The 10,941-nt window shown below is 39.6% G+C and overlaps 1 protein-coding gene across 1 annotated transcript in view; it reads left to right on the forward strand.

Moving 5' to 3' along the window:
- Window positions 1-10,941, forward strand: part of LOC121955513 (steroid hormone receptor ERR2-like) — a 170,576-nt gene that overhangs the window by 39,516 nt on the left and 120,119 nt on the right. The window contains exon 2 of the mRNA XM_088089222.1: window positions 10,600-10,731. The gene's annotated coding sequence lies outside the window, so the exon portion shown is untranslated. The remainder of the gene's footprint in view (window positions 1-10,599; window positions 10,732-10,941) is intronic.

The raw sequence follows: 10,941 nt of genomic DNA on the forward strand, positions 1-10,941 counted from the left end.
TATTGTGGTGTGTTGGAGCATGTAGTGGGAATGTGAGAGGGGACTGCCCATATCAGTTTTTGTTTACAGTGACGACAGGATGTGGCTTGAAAACTATGCAATGTTTGTTTAAATATCATAGTGAGTTACAGATTATGAATCCTACATTAGCGAGTCAAGGGATCACTCGCACACTGGAGATTTTATCTGATTTTGCTACAGCATGACGTATAAAAAACCTCCAGTAGGCTCACTGATTTGGTGAGAAGATGTAAACTGAGACTGTCCTCCAAGAAAATACCAAACAGGCTGATTTTACATGCTACACAGCGAGCTCTAGTGGTCATAATAAATATTACGGGAGCAAAGAAGAAGTCAGCCAATTCAGTAAAAAGAGCAACTAAGTCCACTTACATTGGTAGGGGGGAGGCTGGTTTGATCAAACACACTCAGGACTTTCATCTGGGAGACTGGTGTGAAACCAAAAGTCACCGTTGAGTTATTTTTACTACGTAAAATAGTATGCCACATGGAATATGTCACGTTTGAACCCAGACCATGATCTTTTATCTAAACCTAACCCAGGAGTCCTGTTGCCTCAACCTAACAAAGTAACCCCAAAAATCTCAGTAAACCTATACACTAAAATTTTTTCAGAAAAGAGAATTTATGCATGTAACAGAAACGGTACATTTTCTGTAAACACAGGAGTTTATTTTGGAAAGATGCCAGGCATGTAATAAGAAGAAATGGGCACGCTATTCTTGACCATCCAAAACTGACATTAGAGGAGTACCTTGTGTTATAGTTTGACATGTAGGGCCATTGACCAAGAGTCAAACTGGCAAATTTGGAGTGAGTGTGTTGACTTTAAATAGATTAAGTAAGTAATTCCTGCTACTGTAGGTTTAATTAGCTCCCCCGACTGTGGAGGTCAGAAGTGGTAAGTATATGTTAGTTTTTCCTAAGCCTGTGTTGTAATTAATTTCAGACTAGTGTTTTGAGACTTGCATGTTACCAATACAAGCAGCCTTTGACATGTAGAATAGACATTTTAGTGGAGCAAAGTGGACTGCCTCATTTTGGGATGTGGGCCCTATAAATGAAACTGAACCTTTATGTATAAAGGCCCAAACACTAATAGAGCTCACACACACACACACACACACACACACACACACACACACACACACACACACACACTCACACACACTCACAAAAGCACAAATGGAGGATTTTAGGCCTGCTGTATATTACAGCACTCTCTCAAACACACACACACACACACACACACGCACACACATTGTGAGACAGCCTGTCGCCTATGGAGCGCTGCCAGCCAGAGGAGTCATGAGGTCTCGTGCAGATTAATGGGGAGGCACAAACCAAACATGTTTCTCATTGACTTTGTGGACGAACAGCCTGTCTTTGCTTCTGCTGGTTACTCAGCAACACAGAGGCTGAAATATCTTGTTACTAATAGAAGAGTAATTACAGCGCTATTAGAGATGTACAAATTTGACTTTTTCCACTTTTGTTGAGTAATGTTGGCGTTAAGTTGCTAACGGACAAAAGTCCAACAGTGCAATTTCTCTTCTGTCTTCCTCCACAAGCTGAACAGTTTAGTTATTATTAAAAACTTTTCTTCACTTGGGAAACTTTAGCGCACATTTGAGTTTGTTGCTTTTGTCAAACCGTACCAGAGCAAAGATACTCTGTTTGCATTTTGATGGCTCATCATTACTGGTAGACTGATGCCTGAACAATCTTTTATTGTTCACCAGTCCTTGTTTAAAGGCCAAATCCCTTATTGGTGAAACAACTTCTACAGTCTAACTACAAGGTGAGTTTATTTATACAGCACCATTTAGACACAAGGGGACTCAAGTGTTTGATAGGGGTGTGGTTGCAGTGTTTCCCAGTGGCTTTTATACCAGCACATCAGTGTTCCCCAGCTGCGTTTCTCAGTTGCATTTCTCTAGTAATTTTGAGCCCCTTTAACCTGCCTGTTTTTCTCCAACACATCACGGCAATATATATATATTCTCACCGACCTGTTCCTGCTTTGCCAGCAGCTATTGTGTGACCATACGTGGGTGTTTTAAGCCAAAAGATGATCTTTTCTTTACCATAACCAAGTGGTTTTTGCGCCTAAAACCTAACCATACCTTCATCACAGAGTTGTTAGAAAATGTTACAAAATAATGTACATATTTAACGTATCCATGGTTTGCAGACATGTACAATGGGAACATTTTTTCTCTTAGTAAGGCCTCTGGACGACCAGCAGCTGTCTGATTTTTTTTATTTTATTTTTATTTTTTACTAAGACCTGTGAAGACACCATTGCAGATTTATAACCCATGTAACTGAAGGCATACAATCCAAATTTAAATGCAGACCATGACAATTGGGCTGGAAAAGTCTTTACTATAACCTCAACAGCAGCTGGAGAATATTATGCTTATTATATTAAGTTTTATTATAAAGGCGTGGGTGGTTAAACCTCTGCTTTAGACACCTGTTTAAAGATTTTTAAGGAAATACCTGGTTTTCATTTGTTCAGTTATATTCCAAACTCTACAGTATATGAAACACCTGCAGACTTTCTTTTCTATAGACCAGCATTAAGTGTAATCCATTTTAATGACACATAACTACACACAGTACAATGTACCTGTGTTTGGCTTGTTGCTATTTCTAGGGTTTTTTAAGGCAAGGTTGCTAGTGAGGTCAAAAAAGCCTTTGTTTTCAGCATTTCTTACATCTGCAGAGGCCTCTTGCAGCTCATTGACTTTACGCTTTGTGTTCCTTAGCCTTCATCCAAGTGGCATAAATCTCTTCTTCTCTGTGGAGAAACCACTGCAGAGCTGTTTTCTCCAGTTTGATCCCCAGTAACTGTGAGAACATGCAGTATGCCCAGACAGGCAGAAAGATAATAAACTTACCAAAACCACTTAAGTCCTCATTTTGGAGCTTGTGCAGGAGAAAGGCGCCCTGCTGACACGGTCTCCATTACCTGTTTGAGCGGAGGCAGCTGTACGAGAGGCTGTTAAGGATCTGACTTCCCTCATCAATCTGGTTCGTTCTTCTGGGATGAGGGTCGGGGAGAAAGCCGGCGTTAACGTTACCTAGAGGGTAATCGGACAAGAATTACCGCTCAGGTGTCCACATGATTTAAGATTCTCTTTTTCTCACGACCCCTTTGTGTGTGTGTGCACGTGTAAGCGCAGTAACACACCAGCCCAGCTGAACACACACGCAGGATGCTTTAAATGCCACACAGCCGGCCGGCTTTATCCCCCGTCCTCATGTTTCTCGGAGGGTTTATATAGTAGTAGGTAAAGCATTGCGGCCTATAACTTGATGTAAACGGAGAAGGTGTTTACAGCTTAGAGAGAGACAAAATAAATGAGCCAGAGGAAACCTAAACCTCACTGCTGGCAGTGTTTCACAGATTCCTTAAACAAAGGAGCCCTTTTTATCGTTTTACTGTCAGGATGTTGTGCGGTTTGACTGTGTGTGTCTTCCTGTGTCTCACATGATGTGAGAGCCGATATTCTTTATAAAGCTATTATTTAGAGATTGATAAGGACAATGTTGAATTTTTTTATGCAGTGTCATAAAAGATCAAACTTAAAGACAGACTGTGCTGAACAGTTACTCAACCCAGATATTACATTTACTGTATATGCAACTAAACTTACAAAACGCCAGGGTCCACAGTTCATATGTGGTTAGGTTCAGGCCACAAAAACACTCCGCACAAGGTCAGGAAAAGATGGTGTTTTCTTTTAAATAGTGAAAAAGTACACATCCTGTTAGTCAGACTTGACTTCTTTTGTTATTGAACCTAGATCACAATCTTTTCTTGCCTTAAACACGTTAATATAACCGTAAAAAATTGCAAGCAGGCATTGTATTCGTATTATGGGGAAAATGAAATTAAATATATTGTTAATCGTTTTGCAGATAAAATTATAAAAGCATATTAAAAACTGTTTTGCTGTTGCCAATTAGTACTAAATAACTGTAATTTCTAAGGGAAAGCAACACATTCTCTCTGCCAACTTGTCAAATACAGATGCTTTGTTAGTGGCCCTATGTGTTAAAAAATTAGGCTGTGGGTACCCCTCCAGCATCAATTTCAGATGTTCAGATTTTTACAGGAAATATTGTAAAATGCTTATAAAAATAATCAAAGTCTCTTTTCAAAAATAAACTTCCTATGTAGGTAAAAAAAACTTTTTAGGTTTACTTCTTTAGGATTAGGCAACAAGAGCACATGTTAGTCTCAGAAAAAAATAATGGTCTGGCTTAAAAAAGTTTACCTTTGCTACTATTGTAAAATAACCTCACGTGACATAAGACACATACCTGATGTAGCACGGCACAAGCATAGTACAAAGTAACTTGGTCACTTTTGGTTTCACATCAACAATGGTCTCCTGGGTGAAAGTCTGGAGTTTGTTTGACCTAAACACTCTGTGTGGACTTTCTCACTCTTTAACCTTTGGCAGTTAGTTGCAGTGTCCAAAATATCTGCACCGGGTGCATCTCATACTGACGTTTGGGGGGCCTTGGTGTGTGGATCTGATGCCAAGGTCCACTGCCTGAGCATCAGGGGCCTGTTTAACAGGTTTGGAGTAAGACTAGGTCTGAGGAAGTGTTGGGCCACAAGTGACAATTATAGGATAATCATAAATGTTAATAAAACAGGAGCACAAATGGTAAAAAAGTAATTTAATCAGTGATCTAATGCAGTAATGTTGTGCTGGTAATACTGCAAAATAATTGTATAAATTTTGCTAACATTAGCCACCAAAAAAACTTGATTAAAGGTAATTCAGTTTGAGAGACAGAATAACGCATGAAAGGTGTATCAGACACCAAAAAAGTAAACAGTAGAGATACACGGTTCATGTTAGGAAGCTAATCCACCAGGGAAGTACGTTTGCATGTACTTGACTGGCCAGTGCAGTGCATCATTAGATAACATCACACTGCTTTGTAGCAAAAAAACTGAGCTGGGTTCAACCTATTTTTGGTGGACTTAGGTGTTTATTTGTTATTGCTGCATTGGCACCCCCACTGATTGGCTGTATTCAAATAGGTGGGGGGTTTTGTGGGGTTTTTTGTAGGGTTTAAGTTGGTCTGAATGAGGCATGAGCACCTTTGACTGAACAAGGCTGAATTTTATTGCGTACACATTTTGATTTGATTCTTTATTCCTAAAACTGAAGAATTTGTTTTGAGCCTAAAAGTTACATAGTCTCACTGTAAATACCACAGTTTTACCTTTCTGGCATCTCTCACCTCTGCACCTCTAAACCAGCAGTCCTTTATGTAACTCAAATTTGTGAACTTGGCTGGTTTCTTCCCAGAGTAATAAATTTTACATGTCATATTCTGATTTAAAGAGTGTGCAAATTATAATCTCACACTGTCTCTGTCTCTGGCTTTCTCACACAGTCTCTATTTTCCCTCTCTCTCTCCCCACACGCGCGCACACCATCCCTCTATTATTGGAATATTGTCACGGAAACACACACTCTGCTGTAATATAATGCTGTAGTTTGATCCAGACCTCCCATTCATTTGTTTAGCTATAAAGGTCTATGAAGTTGATACGTGTTTACATATTTGTTCACCCCTTCACTCTTTTCCAGTAACTATGGCCACTGGCTTGACTTGTATATATATATATGTGCGCCTTTGTGTGTGTGTGTGTGTGTGTGTGTGTGTGTGTGTGTGTGTGTGTGTGTGTTCTCTTCATTGCTGAATTACACAACTCTTTCCACCCTGGGGCCTGAGAACTGCTCTGATGTGACCTGATGATTTTATTGCAGCAACAGTCCTTTTGAGGACTCTCTCTCTCTCTCTCTCTCTCTCTCACTCTCTCTCTCTCTCTCTCTCTCTCACACACACACACACACACACACTCACACACACACTTACTCTCCCTCTGTCTGTCTCTCACTTCCCCCTCTCAATTTTTTCTCTCCCTCCACATCTGTTAATCTGCTCAGGGAATAGCAGCAGACACAGTTTTCCAAACCTCTGTGCATTTACGTGTCATGCAATTCATCATTGGTAAGTCTTGGAAGAGCACAAGTTCTGAGAAAGTCAGTCTCCAACCCAGAAACGGACCCTGAACTCCAATCAGATTACAGCTCGCTCATCCAGTAGCCGGGAGCTGGAAATAGGTTTATTGCAGGTTTGGGGTTGAGGTGGTCAGCTTTCCCCCAGAAGGAGAAAACATTGTTCTTATCTGCATCTTCAAACCATCCCTGAGTGTCCTTCTGCTGCAAGTGAAAGTCCGACTCAGCAGAAAGATGTAATCTAATGAAAAAAGAGAGGTGGGAGGAGATGAAATTGCTCTCTGAGCTTCTTTTTGGATCCATTTAGTTGGTGCAACTTATGAATGATTCAACAACCACTCCTGTCATGTTGCTCAGTGTGTCGCCTTGACAGAACCAAACGGGGGGGAGCGGAGTAGGTTCGAACCAGTGTCTGAAATTAACATACATTTTTTAATTTGTTTTTTATTTCACATATACATTTATTTCAGTACATTTTATTGAGATAATTATGTATTATGTTGAATGCGACCTTAAAGACGAGGCCAGAGCAAAATCCGAAACATAGTTATTTAAATATATTGAACAGCTCATCACTGCAGCCTCAGCATGTGTTTCCTTTGGTAAGCAGTGATGCAGCGTATCTGTCTAGGGCTTTTATTGTGAAGGTAAGAATGCAAATGGTGCTAATGTGCTGTTGCTTGATAACAATAATAATAATAATAATAACTTTATTGATATCGCACCCTTAAAAACAGAGTATCATGTGCTTTCTTACAGAGTCCTTACAATAAGAGCCAAGCAATAATGCCAAATTACAGCCAGACAAAAATTAAAGTAGAATTAAATGAGAAACAGTTACAAAACAGAAATATCAATAACAACCCGTACTCATAAGACTAAATATAATTTACAAAGAATAAAAGGTGTAAACACAGAAATAATAGCATTAATAATAGAATTAATCGAGACAGAATAAAATAATAATTTAAAAGATAAATTAAAATACAAACAAAACAAAATAAGTTAAAAGAGATGAATTAAAATACATGACATCACATAAAAGCAAGTCTATAAAAATGTGATTTAAAAGAGGTCACTGATTCTGCCAGCCTTATCTCCTCGGGCAGGTTGTTCCAAAGCCGAGGGGGCCCTGATGGCAAAAGTACGGTCACCTTTAGATCTAATCTGCGACTTTGGGACATCCAGAAGGGCCCCACGTGAGGATCTAAGGCCGTAAACTGGCTCATACGGGGTCAGCATTTCTGCTATATAGCTTTGGGCCAGACCCAAACAAGCTTTAAAAGTGATCAGTAAAATCTAAAATCAATTCTAAAATGAACATGGAACCAAAGGAGGGAGGCCAGAATTGGGGTGATGAGATGTCATCTGTTAAAACCAGATTTGTGTTTGTCTGGGACACAGTCAGCAGAGGAGACGGACCAAGCTGTCGGTGGTCAGTCATTGTTGAGCCATCCGTGAGCATCTGTAGTCCTAGTTGCGGTGGGGTTTTCATGCACAGTTGGCCCTCGTCAACGTGTAGTCTATGGGAACCACGTCGAGCTATTAGGTGCCACTGAAATTAAGACTTGGAAGACAGAGAAACTCCACATCTCATTAATTTATATAACATTTTTTTATTTTGATTTTATAACAATGTTTTCTTCTGCTGAAAGAAATATGTGAACAAGTGACACAAGGTATTCACATTTAGACTGCAAATATTATTATGATTATTATTTTGCCCAGATGAGGGTGTCCAAACTGTCTCAGGAAGGCTGGATTTGCACTCCTTGTACATTTTACAAGTAATATGATTCATGGAAGGTTATTTCATGTCTATACGAAAATGTCACAAACAACACTGCTCTTCTCTAATGAATATTAAGACAACCACTCTGAGCACTGTGAGCGTTTCACGGCCTTTGTGGTGTTTTACAGAACAATGTGGCTAGCTGCTATGTGAGCCAAAATGACTCTTTGCACGAGTACAAAGAACCAGGCCGAGCTAGTGCCTCTGTTAGAAAAGCCTTGCCATAGCAAACCCCTCAGCCTGCTTCCATTACAGCAATATGGGAAAAGATGCTCTGGGAGAATCAGTTGTATTATTTACTTTTACAAAGAGTAAAAACCCAGTTTTCGTTGTATTTACTGACTTGAAGAAGTAAACATTGTAGTTGCAGACCATGTTATGTGAAACTTGTGAGAGCCTTGCTGGGTTTTATTACTGAGCATTTGTAACAGGGACAAATGGTGGACTTAAAAGTTAGTAAGTGGCATGACTTTCTGGCTTTTACCAAAAGTTCAAAGTCAATCATGCATGTGGCACGGCTGCTCTTTACCGGCAATGTGTGTTTGTTAGTACAGGGCTGTCTGCAAAGCCATTAAAGCCCCGACCCCTGTTTGTAGACCTCGTCATGCCCTCTGGTCTTTGTGTTTCCATCATGGTTCATCTCTGATTGGTTGTGACAGGGAACAATAACGGGCACACACAGAAAGGGAATTCTCTCTGGCTACTTGTCAGTCCATATTAGCTCAAATCAGCGCCCTCCCAAATCTGTGCGACTGCTCGCCAGTGCAGTGGAGAAGATGACATAAAAATGCATGCTACCAGCCACCCTCAGTAAAGGCTTTTACTGGATTTATTTATTTTTAATAAAACATTTAGTAATGCTATATAGATTATTAATAAGCCATTAATAAAAGCAACATCTGGTGTTGGGTTAGACAGGACCAGGTTGTTTCTCCCTTTCATGAAAGGGTAAGTTTGCTACTTTTTAACCAGGCGTCTGTTTTCCAATGTTTTTTCTGTCCAAGTGACTAATGAGAACAACAACAATTTTTGAAATTGTTCCAGCTTCTGGAAGGGGAGGACTGCAGGTTGCAGCCACAACAAAAGGCTGCAATGTAACCATTTTTTTTGGCATGTTTGCCTTGAATTTATGTCCCCTGAAAGTGCTTGTTCTTACCACTGACAGGCTCAGAATATTAAGTGTCTGACAGCATTATTGAAAGGGTCCCTAGGGATAAACATTTTAGTTAGAGTAAGATCCATATTTTGTTTCACTACAGTCAGCCCTGAAATCACTATTCCCAAGCCCAATAGACTCCATTTAAAGAAGCAGTAATTTTATTGTTGTAAAACACACTTTATTCAAAGTCAACAGAACAAAATAAAACTCACAAAACCCATCTTGGTTCATCTTTTCACTGTTCCAACAGTCTGGTTTGAGTGAAACAACCCCTTAAGTCACCCAGTTAGAAGGAAAAGTATGCTGGCTGTATACACACTAAAACTTTTTATTTACATGGAGTCTGGTCGAACTGGCTGGTGATTTCTGGTTAAACAAAAAAGATTAACCTATGTAGGGATCCTTTTAATAATGCAAGACACTTATAATACCAATCTGAGCCTGTCAGTAGCAAAAAACAAGCACTCTTAGTGGGCAAACATTGATGGTGCATAATGGCCCATGTTACATTGCAGCCTGTTTTGCTGCAGGAAGCTGCACTGCTCTCGCTCAATACTGGACCACTATCAGAAATTGTTGCTCCCATTAGTCACTTAGACACAAAAACATTGGAAAGTAGGGACCAGGTTGGAAAATACGTATATTATCCTTTTAACAAGGTTAATGTGTCTAACATAAGCAATCAATTCTGCACTTTGAAAATCGGTCAATAAGTTTGCAGTTTGTATGTTAGTATATCATGAGTAAACATGCAATGGGTTTAATTTTGTAAGAAACCATCAGTTCGGTTTCAAATTTTATTAAGTTAAGAAATAATACATTTACTTTGGTCCAGATGCTCTTCAGCATTTTTCCAAAGGTGAAACGGTCCATTAAAGTGGTCTTCCTGATGAAATAAAGATTGTCATGAAAGCGGCACTAAATGTAAAATAAGTTTGTGATTTATACTAACCATTTTATGAACAATAAGAAAATAACGAGATGTCTGCACATTAATATGCACTGAATATAAGAGTAATTGCTTTTTGCCTGGGAAAGCTGTTAAGCGAAAATCCCAGAGAAAGAGAAGTTTAATTTATTACTCTGGTAGAAAAAAAGGCCTCGGCATGCGCCTGCAGGAAACAGGTGGGACTGGTGAGATTCAAGTAAGAAAAATTATGTTCGTATGGAACCAAAACATTATGAGAACATTTTAAATGGCATTTCAACATGGCAGACAGGAGGACCAGTGGGTAAATGCATCATCTCCTAATTTGGAGCTAAGTGTTCTTACTGATATATTACATTTGATTATTTAATACATGTAGTAAATGAAAAGCTGGAGCTTTTCTTGAGATTTAAAAGGGTCCGTCTACATGTTGAGTATTTAATACCAATCGTGATCAAGTCAATCAAACAATATTACTTACAAAAATGTCACCTAAATATCGTCTAAAGGCTCTGACTACAATTGTACAGGGATTCAGAATTGTTCTCCTGACTTTGAGGAAAATTTGGTCTAACTGTACATCCAGTCGCTATCATGTAACGACTTTTTCCCCTCCCTCTTTCTTTTTTTGTTCCATTAGTGCTTCACACTGTCAAAAAGCACCAAGACAAACAGAGACGGAGTGGAGGGAAGACTGCAGTGTTTTGGTGAACAACAGAGACCTGACGACACATGTGATTCTTTGTCAGCTGGCTGGAGTGAGGGGTGACAGGTGAGTTGATAGGAGAGTGTGATTTTTGGAGAAGTGAATAACTGCATTTTAAATGACATGACTTTTCCTGTTATTGCTGGCAGGGATGCCTACAGTTACATGGTTTATCAGTCCTGCACATCGGTCTGTGGGTTAATGTCGCTGCTCTTCAGCTTATTGCGCTACTAACCACCAGGGTCTGGTGGAAGCTCGCTCATGGCAGCATCTCTT

The sequence above is a fragment of the Plectropomus leopardus genome, chromosome 16 (assembly GCF_026936395.1).
Source record: "Plectropomus leopardus strain MGB_pleo_1.0 chromosome 16, ASM2693639v1, whole genome shotgun sequence".
Classification (NCBI taxonomy): domain Eukaryota; kingdom Metazoa; phylum Chordata; class Actinopteri; order Perciformes; family Serranidae; genus Plectropomus; species Plectropomus leopardus.